We start from the raw sequence: 13,489 nt of genomic DNA, 5'->3' as shown, positions 1-13,489 counted from the left end.
AGTTCGGTATGCATACATTACCCCCCTAGTTCGAACTAGGGGGGTAGTGTAGACATACCCTGGGGGTGAAACGTTTTGGCCCTGATGCTGATGACCACGAGGGCCCCTTTCTCCCACTCGGTCCTTGTACACGGGAGCTTCCGTGCAAATGATAATCAGACTTTTTGAGATCAGCACCCCCGTGGTCCCAGATGCTGTCTTCAACTGGACTCCAGCGGGGTAGCAAAGCCAGCAGCGTGCTGGCCATTGCTCCAGCTACAACAGCTTGGCAGCACATCTACTGAATACCAGGCAGCTTTGGGAACTGGCATTTGGGCCCGATTCTGCCCTCTGAGCTAGGCAGGCATCTCCTCCTCATGGCGACTTGCCCTTCGTGACATGCCATTTGATTGGAGATCGGGCTTGGCTCCTTCGCTACTTCCACTGCACCCCTGGTGTTAACTGCAAAAGCCGGTTTTGAAATATTCCCTTTACCTCACTGCTTGGGCGGTGGGTGAACCTAGAGCTGAGGGAGGCAAGTCCCCAGTCCCGCCTCTTCCACCTGAGGCCCCGCCCCCTTTGGGAGACAAGCCCCTCCCACCACAGGCCTCCAGCTCTCCTCCTCCCCACCTTCCCCCCCCCCCCCCATTGCAGGGGCCAGTCTCCAGTCCCTCAGCACAGGGAGGGCAGGTGGCACGCAGCGTGGCTGAAGCCCGGGGGCAGCCCAGGAGTCATGCTGAAGCAGGGGGCGGAGTGTGGGCGGGGCCACACTGGACAGTTTGGGAAGGCAACGCCTTCCCCTGCCTCTGAGACCCGCCGCCGATGGTCGCAATCAAAGGCTGATACGCTACAGAGCTGGAGGGAGCAGGCTGCGTCCTTTCTGTTGACCATTCATTTCTACGTTTCATGTGCCATTTCTGTGAAGAGCACAAGGTGGCAGGGTGTCATTGTGACTTATCTTCACGAGCTAGGGAGTGTGGCAGCTCGTACCTGTTCTGGAGCGACGATGAGCTAATGGAAAGAGTTAGAGAAAGAGGGTAGGAGCAGGAACTGGAAATGGCCCAAACAAAGGGTTAGATCCTCACCTAGGCTATGTCTAGACTGCAAGCCTCTTTCGAAAGAGGCTCTTTCGAAAGATACTTTCGAAAGAGCCTCTTTCGAAAGAGAGCGTCTAGACTGCACGCAGAATTTCGAAAAAGCAAGCCGCTTTTTCGAAAGAAAGCACCCAGTGAGTCTGGATGCTCTCTTTCTAAAAAGCCTGTTTGCTTTCAAGAACGCCTTCTTTCGAAAGAGCACTTTCGAAAGAAGGCGTTCTTCCTCGTGGAATTAGGTTTACCACCGTAGAAAGAAAAGCCGCATTCTTTCGATTTAATTTTGAAAGAACGCGGCTGCAGTCTAGACGCAGGTGAAGTTTTTTCGAAAAAAGGCTACTTTTTTCGAAAAAAACCCCTGAGTCTGGACACAGCCCTAGTGTCTATCCCTAGAGCTCCGTTGACGCCAATGCAGCTATGCCAGTATCGGCTGGCTGAAGAGCGGAGCTGCCGTTCTATGTGGCTGTTTGGTGGGTTGTTGCTCCCTCGTGCCACCTCCAGCCCTCCTCCCGCCGCCTTGCCGCTCCTGGAGCCTTCCCTAACTACTCTCCTCTGATGGGGTTCAGCTGACACTTGCAAATTTTGCTGGGGGGGGGGGGGCTTTTCCCAGTTAGTCTATGTCTAGACTACAGAGTTTTGCTGGAAAAACAGTTGTTTTTCCATCAAAACTTGAGTTGTATCCACACTGCAAGCGCGTTTTTTCGACAGTAAATCGAAAGAACAGAGGGGTTTCTCCGGCATTGGAAATCCTCATTCTACAAGGAAGAAGCCTTTTTGTGAAAGAGCAAAAGAAAGAAAAAGTGAAAGAGAAAGCACAGGTGACCCGGAGGCCACTCCGTCCATAGCAATCCCTGCTTAAGTGTGAGATATGATCCATTCAGGGTACGTCTAGACTACAGGCTTCTGTTGACAGAAGTTTTGTCGACAGATACTGTCAACAAAACTTCTGTCGACAAAGAGCGTCTAGACTACATTGAGTTCTGTCGACAAAGCAAGCTGCTTTGTCGACATGGTAGTGTAGACGCAAAGGACAGTTTACATGCAATAACACCTTCTGTCGACAGAAACTCTGTCGACAGAAGGCGTTATGCCTCGTAAAATGAGGTTTACCAGCGTCGACAAAACTGCTGAGTTCTGTCAACGTTATGGCGACAGAACTCAGTGGTAGTGTGGACGCAGGTATAGACCCTGTAGTCTAGACACACCCTCAGTGTGGACGCTCTCTTTCGAAATAGCAGATTACTTTTTCAATGTGCTTTTGCAGTGTGGACGTGCTCTTGCACAAGAAGTTTTTGCGGAAGTTCTCTTAAAAAAAAAAAAAAAAAAGCTTCTTGCGCAAGAAGCCTGCAGTCTAAGCATAGCTTTAAATGTATGCCCCCTTTCTATCTGGGGGGTGATGGTAATACCTCCATTTCTAAAGCGCTTTGAGATCTACAGCGGAGAAGCACACGTTGTAATAGGGTTTCCTCCAGAGCGTTTATCACGGCTGTTTTTTCAGCGCTTCACAAACTGCACCAGATCATGGGCGTTTTGCTCTGCACCATCCTGATGCCCGTGTCTTTGCTAGCTGATCTTTCCAATACTTGTGACTAACTCTACCCTATTTCATAGCCTCGTGATCCTCTTGATTCTCGTAAATACTGGACTCTTTGGCACTAAGGCTTTCCATCCTGGGATTTAATTCTCTCTGTGCCTTTAACGGAGCAGAAAGGTTTTACTGTTGGTTGCGAGATCTCGGTTTATCGGCGGTGTTGAGCTTTTTCCCCCGGGGCGGAAGTCTGCGTGGGTCCCTCCACTCGCTGCGGGGCACTGTGTTTTTGCTGGAAGACATTCAGAAAGTAGATGGAAGAACATCCCGTAAAGGTGGCGCGAGTCCATGACGCTGGGCCCCAGCCTGCTTCTGGTGAAGCCAGGGGGAACGCTGCCTTTGGCTTTCCTGCCAGGCGGGAAATCACATCCAGGTTCCCCTCATTAAAAGTCCATTCTCGTGAAAAAGGAAGCAGACGGGGGCTCATTCCGCAGCGAGGGAGGCTTCACGGAGTTCAAAGGGAGGGTCGTTCACGGAGTGGCGCAGGGTTAGTCGTGACACTGGACCATTGTGGGCCTCTTTCAGCCAGCCACGGCTGTCCGGCTGTCGGCAGAACCAATCATTCCTGCACTCGTCAGGGTGCAGATTGCTTTTCTGCGTGGGTTTGCTGTTTCCTGGGCTGGAGCCAGCCTTCAGGATGGCTGTATCTGTGCTGGACACACAGAGCAGTGCAAGTGCATGTTCTGCCTTTGCGACCCTGCTATGGTAAGGTCTAATCCAACACCATTGAAGTTTACAGATGTCAGACCGGGTGCTCAGCCAGCATGGAAACTGGGAAACAAACTTACTTCTTAGGAACTTTGCTTTCACTGGCAGCTAAGTGCCTAAATATCTTTGAGGGTCTGGGCCAGCGGGCCTGCCCCCCAATCTGTACTCTCTAAGGGCATGTCTCCACAGGGGAGTTATTTCAAAACAACCCCCCTTTCAAAATAACAAGACGAGCGCCCACGCTCCCAAGCCCATTATTTCGAAATCCTAACTCCTGCTTGTGAAGAGGACTAAGCTGATTTCAAAATAGTTATTGCGGGAGTTAGTATTTCGAAATAACCTGGGGGTGTAGACACAGCCTGATGGTGCCGATTTATACCAGCCCAGGGGTTGCTGGTGCTTTAGAGTGGAAGGAGCTGGGGTTCTTTGAGCTGCCCCATCGCATTCACATCCTAAAATCCTAATACCTAATCTAAAGTCTGAATCCCTCCTGCAGGGAGACACGCTGAGCCTGCGTCTGTCTGTGCAACGTGAGCATGTCCAGGTTGAACCTCTCTAGTCCGGCACCCTTGGGAACCAGAGGAATTGCCGGACCACAGGAGGTCAGTATGGTCTAGCAGCATCACCAACACTTGCACGGCTTGCTGGGCTCTGAGAAGACATTTTGGGGTTAATTAAAACTAAATAAAGCACAGAACACTGGGAGCCAGGACTGGTGACTGTAAACAGGCTTTATAGGACTGTGGGAAACTTGGCCACACCCATGATAAGCGGACATCTGGCGAATTAAAATCCTACTGAGCCATGGATGTTGCCGGACTAGAGAGGTTCAACTTGTAGATACAGGCATAGAACTGGTAGGCTGCAGAGTGGCGGAGAAATAATCCTACCAGCAGGGCCCGGGGGAAGGTGTAACCAGGAGGTCAGAGTTGTAATACTTCCGGCCCCAGAAGCCCTCGTCTGCGGGAGCCCTGTTTGAGGTTCTCCATCTAGCTCAGCTGATTCCTAATGTGTCATCAACACTTTTTTTTTTTAAACGGCTTTTTAAAGGAAGGGAAAATCTGTGTGAGCGAATGTCTGGTTTCAGCGGGGCGTTGTGTGTTTTTATAAAAAAAACCTGCGAGGGGATTGGTGTTCAGTTGTCATAAATCAGGGGGCACACGTGTTTGGGGGGGGGGTTGTTTTGGTTTGGGTTTTTTTAAGAGTCACACACAAAAAAATGAAACGGATTGAAAAAAGTGTTGGGTTTTTTTCAGACTCCTTTAGTGGCAAATAACCAGCCTTTCCCAGGCAGCCCTGCCCTGGGTGCAGAGAGCGTGCTCATGAAGGCCAAGGGGGTCTTGGTGCCCCTCAGGACAGGCTGCCTGTTAGCTGTAGGTCTCCCAGGACAGGGCGGGGAAGCTGTAGCTGGAGGCCCGGTGCCAGCCTGGGGGGACTTTCGAGGGAGGCAGAATGGCCATGGGAAGTTGATTGAAGTGGGCTAAAGCAGCAGGCATTGCGCTCATAGCTCCCTGCAGCTCTGGCCTCCATGCAGGCCTAGGAGTGATCCCTCCACCCCTTCCGGCAGGCACTGATAGGCCGTTCCATGCCAGCAGGGCCTCTATCCCTGTGCTCAGCTGCAGCACTCTGGCTGCCTCGTTCTTCAGCGGGGCGGGGCGGCACGGACGGGCTCCCAGTACATCCCCTGCTGCAGGGGCGGGGGGTAGCTCCAACCTCTGCATCCTCCCACGTCTGTCTCAAGGCCCTCCATTTCCCCGGGCTGTGCCCAACTCCTGCCCGAAACGTTGGCTCTTTACAGGCTCTGAACTCCAAATGCCATCACAGCTCAAGGCCACAGTTTTATAGGCCACGGCTAAAAGTGTGTCCCCAGTGGCAGTGCCGGATACGCCAGTTCCACTAACTGGTGGTTTTTGCTTCCGGGTCCATGGAAAGCTGGGGTTGTTATTTTGGGGCTTTACTCTGCTCCAGGAGGAAGATCTGCTCAGATCAGCTAGCGCTTCCCGGCCGAGGGAGTCAGCTTGACATAGGTGGGAGGATATTAAAATACCATAAAATGCACCCTACTGTGAAGATCAGGGCTTAGATGTAGAGCGAGAGTTTCAATAGAAAAGAGCCTGCAATTATTTCTGAGGCATGGCCAAGGTAAAATACAGTATCAGTTCACTCTATAATAGCTCTTTTAGCTGGAGAGCGTGAGCCAAATCCTGGTCTTGTTTACATTGGCGCAAATCTGAATTAACTCCAGTTCACTTTCACTGAGGACGGGCCCTACTCTGGCTTCTTTGTGCTGTACTAGTGTTGCAAAGGGTCTGCCAAGCTTCCATAATACGGCAGCTGAGGATTTCCCCTGGCATGGGGAAAATTCCTGGCTGGCAGACCCATCTCTATGTCAGTCCTTAATTGTCCCCTCTCGTCCTCAGCTAAGGGAGGGTGGCATGGCTGTGTTCCTGCTGGTATATCAGTCTGTGATGGCACTTAGAAGCTGGTGCAAGTTAGAGCAACCTTGTGGCTGCTCTAAATTGTGCTGGAGCCAAATCAGCCCCAAGGATCGGGGGAGCACAAAGGTGGTGGATAGCCTCTATACTTCTCCACCTCCTTTGCATTCTCCTTCCAGCACTGGTCCTGAGGATAAATTAATGGGTCTTTTTCAACTCCGAAGCATGTGATCTGTTAGCTCTGTCCTCGGGCTCCTGGCCAACCAGATACAACAGGATACCGGACAGAAGACTCTGATCATTCACCGTACCCTCCATTTGGGCTTTTTGTATCACCGACTTCAGAGCAGATCCAAAGGGAACGTTGGCCTATAGCAGGAACAGTTGTCACTAGACTCTGTTTTTACACACAGGGTCCTGCGTGGATACAACATTTGTATCCATGTCCATATGCGCAAAAATGAGGCACAGATCTCCGCTTCCCGAGGTGCAGATACCCGCAGATATAAAGAGGATGTCATCCGATTTGCGGGATCTAGATACAAAATTTGTACCCGTATCCGTATCTGCCAAAATGAGCTGGGGATACCGACATCTGCAGATGCAGATACCCGTGGATATTGGTGGATTGACAGGGCTCTACCTATACAAACGTGACTCCCACCAATGTGAAAGGGAGTCTTTGCGTACAGAGGTTGCGGGAGTGGGACCTCAAATGCCAACCTGCACGAGTTGAGTCCTAGACACGATGCTGAATGGCTAACAGGCTGCGTTCTGGATGCTCAGCCGGGCATAGGAAACCATGGCCAACCTTGCAAAGTGCACCACAGCGAAGGCCTCTCCAGAGCTGATCCCAGATCCATTTAGGGAGAGACTGAAGGATTCTGTGGGGGGTTTTGCAGCCTTTTTTAACCACGAACGTCACCAGGAGCCAGGTGAGATGAGTGCCGGCTGCTTTTCAAAATTCAGACATTTCACTAGCTGTCGGCAAGATGGATCCATGTTGTATCACCTTAGGGAACTTCATTGCAGAAACACAACAGAGCCCGTTTGAATCCACAATAAAACTGACACTTCTTTGTAGGCTTGAGGAAGTTTTCCTTCCCAGCAATGCACGGCCCACACAGCGCAGTTGCGAGGTAACCAAGGCACTCTCTTGCCTTGGAGTTCTCTTCCCGGCCTCCGTGCTCAGATGTTTTGACACGTTTTGTTGTGTTTTCCCACAAAGAAGTGCTCTGTACAGGGAGAGGCAAGAAACCCAGGGTGTGAGCTAGAGCAATGGACCCATTTCAGTAGGGATTGTGGAGACCTTTTAAAAATTCAATCGATGGGAAGGTTGAAGATGAGCAGGGCTCTTTTCCCCCAGACTGAGAGAATTAAGTTGATCTTGGATGCAAGTCAAACCCTTGACCTCTTTATTCCTCTTATTCCCCAAAGAAAGCGGAGGCCATCCTGGAAGTCGATCTCAAAAGCCATGCTAGAAATACCCTGGACATCACTTCTGGTCCATCCCATCCATACATTGTTCTGAACACAGGGTTCTAAGAGGGGTTCGGCGGGAGACTGTCCCACTATCTTTGGCCATCGCTGGCTTGCTCGTGTTGTGGGTTGTCCATCGTAAAAGGAAGCTTGGCGGCAATTTTGGGCAGGGGATGGCTGCACTTTATAGGAAACCTGCCATTCCAAGAGAAAACATTTGCCAGCGATCAGGCTGGCCTGGGGAACCATGCATTGACCCCTGTGGACAGGATGCGATCCCGCCACGCAAGTGTCAGACGCCTTTATCACTACTAGACGGCGGCTAATTTGATGTTTCCATTTTCATTCCACCCGTGTACCCGGATATGCACGCGACATGAGCATACAGCCGTTTCCGTTGGGTTTACAAGGAAGCGGAGAGCCAGGAGCCAAACTTGTTTCTCTGACTGTATCGGCTTCCGGTCTAGCTGAGCTGGTGTCAGGGTTGCTCTGTGGTTCTGAAGGTCCCAGAGCTTGCTGGTTTGGGATCTCCTCCTAGTCTACGTACCTCGGATGCTGGTTTTATTGACGATCGCACAGGCATAGGAATTGAATAGTTTACGGACCAGTCCTTCACTCCTCACAGGTGTAAAGCCGATAGGGGGAAGGAATTTGTGACTGGGCCCATGCTCATCAGGCTACAGAGGACACTGGATTTGACTGGTATTTGATACCTCTGTCACTTACTCACATGCTGGTCTTACTGAATTCTCTGAGTCCTTACCCAGAGTACCTCCCTCCTTACGAGGCTTTGGCCTCGCTTGGGCTGCTGAAGGAAACGAATCCAGGTGCAGACCCACTGCTACTTCGTGCAGCGACCACCTGCCTCTTCTGTATTTTTGACTTAAGGAATTTCTCCCGTCGGGGATGGAATGTGGGGAACTCCCTTGTCTCCATGGGAAAGGCTGACTCCGAATCAGCGCCAGGAGCGCGGCAGATGACTAGGGTCAAATCCGGCGTCCTCTGTGGCACCTCTTATTCTGGTCTGTGCAATAACTATGCCCTCAGCACCTAAGCCATAGGGTGTCCCCCCCAAGGAGACGCCGCAAAGCCTTTTGGCTCCATTCTCGAAGCCAACCCTCCTTGAATGAAACTGACAAACCCGGAGTTCGGACTCTTCGCAGCGAGCCCTTCCCAAACGCTTCTAAAAGGGCTCGACCCAAGCCGTGGAGTTCACACGACCTCCATTCAGCCGTGTGGGTGGGCCCATTTGTGCTGCGGGGCTCACTCGACCCGCTCCATTCAGCTTTAGTTGACAAAGGCCCGTGACAAGCAAGGAAAGGGGTCCGAAGACATGCTCTGAAAAACCAAACTGATTGTCTCAGAGGGGGAGCCGTGTTAGTGTGTAACTTTAAAAACCATGAGCAGTCCTGTGGCACCGTAGGGCAGATCCACACTAGGAAATTATTTCGAAATGACTACATTCAAAATAATAATTCCCAAAATAACAAAATCGAAATCACGTGTCCCCACTACAGGGCAGCCTCGAAATTAGTCCGAGGTAGGCTCCGTTTTTGTGGCCGCCCTACCTTGACCTAGAGCCCCAGGAAGCACTGGGGAGTAATTACTTTGAATGACTCTGGGCAGTAGTTTTTTTGAAAAAACCGCACCAGAGCGTCCACGCAACCGCTATTTCAAAATAATTTTCGAAATAAGCGTTTATTATTTTTGAAATAAGGGGGTTATTTCAAAATAACTCCCTAGTGTGGACAGGACTTAGAGACTATCAAATATTTTAGATCGTGAGCTTTTGTGGGTCAAACCCACTTCATCAGATGAGTCGAGCTAGTTTATAAAAAGTATTGCAACGGGGCAGCCATGCTGTGGTCCCGTGTTTCAGGAGGGACTGAAGACATCCACACACTCTTTGGGTTATTGCTTTCCTTGCATAACGCCAGAATGGTTTAAATGAAGGCTTCTAAACACCCATCTAACTTAGATTTAATAAGGCAGGTATCACATGGTAAGTAAATCCCAGAAACGTTTCAGGGTTTAATCACTGTGTCATGGAGGAAAGTCTGTTGCAGACTTTGTCGTCTTAAATCCAAATGAAGAGCCAGACTTTCAGAGCTGCAGTGACCCCAAGTGCGCCCACAAATCAGGTAATGCCGCAGATTCTTTTGCGCGCCGTCACGGCCGCTGCACCCGCAAATTACGCGCCCATTTTGCACAGGCAGGAGTGCATCTCGCGTGGGTGAAAATCTGGCTCTACATGTGTCTGCAAATCACAGATTAAAGGGCTAACATTTCGAAACCACAATTCAGTCCCCCCACACAGTGGGCTGTGCACTCGAGTTCCACAGCCGCACATGTCACAGCCTGCGGGGAAGGATCAAGCCCAAACTGCTACCTGAAACATCAACTCCAGCCTTGATCTCAAATCTCCTCTTCCTTGCAAGGAGCCGTGAAGTGAAAATGAGAGTGTAAAGAGTCAGGGAAACCTTTCCGCGCAGTGACAGCAAATATCATGGTTCCGTATGTGGACAAAATCCATCTCTGGTCAGATTCTGGTTATTGTAGTTGTACACGGTTGGAGTCCCCTCTGAGGACGATCCAGCCGAAATGGGTGCAGGAATTGCTTTCATCCCAATAGACTGGTGCCCATCAACACAGACCATTCGGGATATCTATTTTTTTTCTTTTCTTTCTCTTTGTAGCCCCCATCCCATGACACGTCCGAATGTTTCTTGTCAGTGCCAGTTATTAGTGCATAAGTGCATTTTGGGGGGGGGGAAAGATTTTCAATTTATCACGTGTAACCATATATATAAATATAAATATAAATATAAATATATATATATTAAAAAGTGTTTATTTGCAAAAAATAATAAAAAAAAGTTTTAAAGGTCAACTATCTTATACTAAAATCCCAATTTGTGACGATCTGTTCTTTTGTTAATCATAGACAAAGCCTCCGCTTGAGAGTACTGTAAGACATAATTATTAACAACGGCACCACTGAACACCTAGAAGGGTTATATCTGTGTACTGTATATATTTAAAAAAAAAGCTGTATCAAATAAATGTTTATTGATTTTTTTTTTTTGGTAGTTTGTTGCGTGTGAGTTTGTTCACGGAAAGATAAGGGTTATCCTCCAATCAGCATCTTGTGTCCTCTCTCCTTTGCCGTCAGGTCCTTGCAGGAATGGTCCTTAGGTGGTGAAAAGGAACTTTTTCCCCCAGCAAAGAAAATTAGCGTCACCGGGCTGAGGCCGTCTGGCTGGGGTTGAGACTGAACCACTTCACTTAAGACTTCTTAAGTGAACATGTATCTGTTCTGGGACCGGCTCTGTTCAATATCTTCATCAACGATTTAGATATTGGTATAGAAAGTACGCTTATTAAGTTTGCAGATGATACCAAGCTGGGAGGGGTTGCGACTAATCTGGAAGATAGGGACATAATTCAAAATGACCTGGACAAATTTGAGAAATGGTCTGAGGTCAACAGGATGAAGTTTAATAAAGACAAATGCAAAGTGCTCCACTTAGGAAGGAACAATCAGGTTCACACATACAGAATGGGAAGCAACAGTCTGGGAAGGAGTACGGCAGAAAGGGATCTAGGGGTTATAGTGGACCACAAGTTAAATATGAGTCAGCAGTGTGATGCTGTTGCAAAGAAAGCAAACATGATTCTGGGATGTATTAACAGGTGTGTTGTGAGCAAGACACGAGGAGTCATTCTTCCGCTCTACTCTGTGCTGGTTAGGCCTCAGTTGGAGTATTGTGTCCAGTTCTGGGCACCACATTTCAAGAAAGATGTGGAGAAATTGGAGAGGGTCCAGAGAAGAGCAACGAGAATGATTAAAGGTCTAGAGAACATGACCTATGAGGGAAGGCTGAAGGAATTGGGTTTGTTTAGTTTAGAAAAGAGAAGATTGAGGGGGGACATGAGAGCCGTTTTCAGGTATCTAAAAGGGAGTCATAAGGAGGAGGGAGAAAACTTGTTCATCCTGGCCTCTGAGGATAGGGCAAGAAGCAATGGGCTTAAACTGCAGCAAGGGAGGTTTAGATTGGACATTAGGAAAAAGTTCCTAACTGTCAGGGTGGTCAAACACTGGAATAAATTGCCCAGGGAGGTTGTGGAATCCCCATCTCTGGAGATACTTAAGGGTAGGTTAGATAAATGTCTATCAGAGATGGTCTAGACAGTACTTGGTCCTGCCATGAGGGCAGGGGACTGGACTCGATGACCTATCGAGGTCCCTTCCAGTCCTAGTATTCTATGATTCTATGACGTCTGGCCGTGGGTGTAGGACACTGGACAGGGACTCACGAGACCCCACTTCAGGTACCTGCTCTGCCGCTGGTGGGTGAGGCCAGTCACTGCACCAGGCTGTGCCTCAGTTTCCCCATCTGTAAAATGTGGGTGTTGCTGTTGACCTGTGTCACATGCATGGAGCTCTGCTGAGGCCGTGTGCGAGGTGATTATTAAGCAGCTGATTCTTGAGCACCCGTGGCTCCATCTGGCAGGCACTCAGCTTCAGTCCTTGCGTTAGCAGGGACTAGCTTTCTCTTTGAATGTCCAGTCGTGCTGGCGGCACGGCCTCTCCTCCCAGCCCAGCGCTCGCAGCACCAGGGACTCTCACCGCCCCAGGAGGAGGGTTCCAAGCAAGCCAAGAGGTAGGGCGGGGGGGAAGGGGGGTGATGCATTCACTTGGCTAGCGGGAGGCGCTAACTCCCACCTCCCCCTGCATGTCCAGCAGAGGGATGAGCGCTTCCCCTTGCCCGATCAACTGGAGATGCCCACTGAGCGAGCCCCCTCCCCTGTCTGTTCTGAGTCCAAATGGTCCCATGTCTCCTCCATCAGCCGCCTCCTGCCGGAGTTGGGTCTCTGCGGCCTGGTGTGTTAAGGGCAAAGCAAGTTTTCAGACGGAGCCTCTCAACAGTCCAGCCTCCACATGGATGGAACCCACAGGCTACACTGCACCCCTGCCTAGCTCTTCCTAGGACCCACGTCTTCGGAAGAGACTAGGAAAGTCCACGGGCAGGGGCTGGAGACTTCGGAGGTGTTCCTGTGCTCCTCCAGGCAGCAAGCCCCGAGGGAGACATTCACAAGGCAGCCCCAGGTTTCCTGCCTGAGCGGTTAAAGGGGAGTCCTGGGGCAGGGAACCTTTTTGGGGTCAGGGGCTGCTGACCCACAGGAAAATCAGTCGTGGGCCGCACACAAGTGAGAAGCAAAAGAAGGAAAACCCAACCCGGACTGAGAAGCAGAAAGACCCTCCCCCGCATTCCCCTCTCACACCAGACCCTAGAGAGCCCAGGCTGGTAGATTTTGTGGGTTTAGGGCTGGATCACCAGTGCAGGCTCCCCAATGCTGGGGGGAGTCCTGAGCCTCAGGGACAGGATCCTGGCGTGCCACGGGCTGCATCCGGCCCCCCAGCCTTAGGTTCCCGACCCTGCTTTGGAGATAGCAGCTTGCCACATGCAGTCTTCTCTGCACTTACACAACTGGGCCGAGACCCCGTACGCCTAGAGAGCTAAGCCTGCTTGTGGCGCACTGCATACTGGGTAGTTTCCCACCCAGAGATGCAGCCCCTCAGCAACACAGTGGGTGGCAGCTGGCCCAACCTGCTGGCTTCGTCTCCCGTTTTGAAAACGCTTTTTTTTTAGCCCCCTCTGTGTGTGCGCAGTGTGGGCAGAATAATGAACAGCCCTTGAGAGACGACGTGACGCGCGTTTTCCGGCTGTTCCACGCCTGGCTTGACAGCTGTCCCCGTGCCTCCACTGTCCAACCCAAAAGCTGTCCTGAGCCAATGAGCATCATGCAGCAAATGGCTGTGTTGGAAGAGCCCTGCAAATCCACGGAGAACTGCTTTGGTACCCGCACCGGCGGCTATGGAGCCGGAAGGCAGCTGCTCATTTTTGGCAAAGGCAGATGCAGATGCAAAATTGTGTATCCATGCAGGGCTCTATCGATCTTCCTATGCTGGATACGGGACACCTGGTCCGCTACCCGTATTCACGTGAGTGCGGTACAGTCAGTCGGAGCTAGGCAATACACACGTTCAGATTAACACCATGCTGACTGAGTCCGCTAGAAAGAAATGCTGCCTCGCTGGAGTCATTCCATTTACCATCTTATCTTCTAGGTGACACCCCCAGCCCCATATACCTCTCTCCCCCAGGAATGGGGGTGACTGACCGACCTGACCCAGCCTTCCCTGC

General features: G+C 50.7%; 1 protein-coding gene across 4 annotated transcripts in view; it reads left to right on the top strand.

Moving 5' to 3' along the window:
• The window catches only part of ZNF512B (zinc finger protein 512B), a 99,375-nt gene extending 89,009 nt beyond the window's left edge, over nt 1-10,366 (top strand). For all 4 annotated transcript variants that reach the window (XM_075901007.1, XM_075901009.1, XM_075901008.1 and 1 more), the window contains one exon: nt 48-10,366. The gene's annotated coding sequence lies outside the window, so the exon portion shown is untranslated. The remainder of the gene's footprint in view (nt 1-47) is intronic.
• The last annotated feature ends 3,123 nt before the right edge of the window (nt 10,367-13,489 follow it).

Source organism: Pelodiscus sinensis, chromosome 18, assembly GCF_049634645.1.
Source record: "Pelodiscus sinensis isolate JC-2024 chromosome 18, ASM4963464v1, whole genome shotgun sequence".
Lineage (NCBI taxonomy): Eukaryota > Metazoa > Chordata > Testudines > Trionychidae > Pelodiscus > Pelodiscus sinensis.
This window is presented reverse-complemented; position numbering and strand designations above follow the sequence as displayed.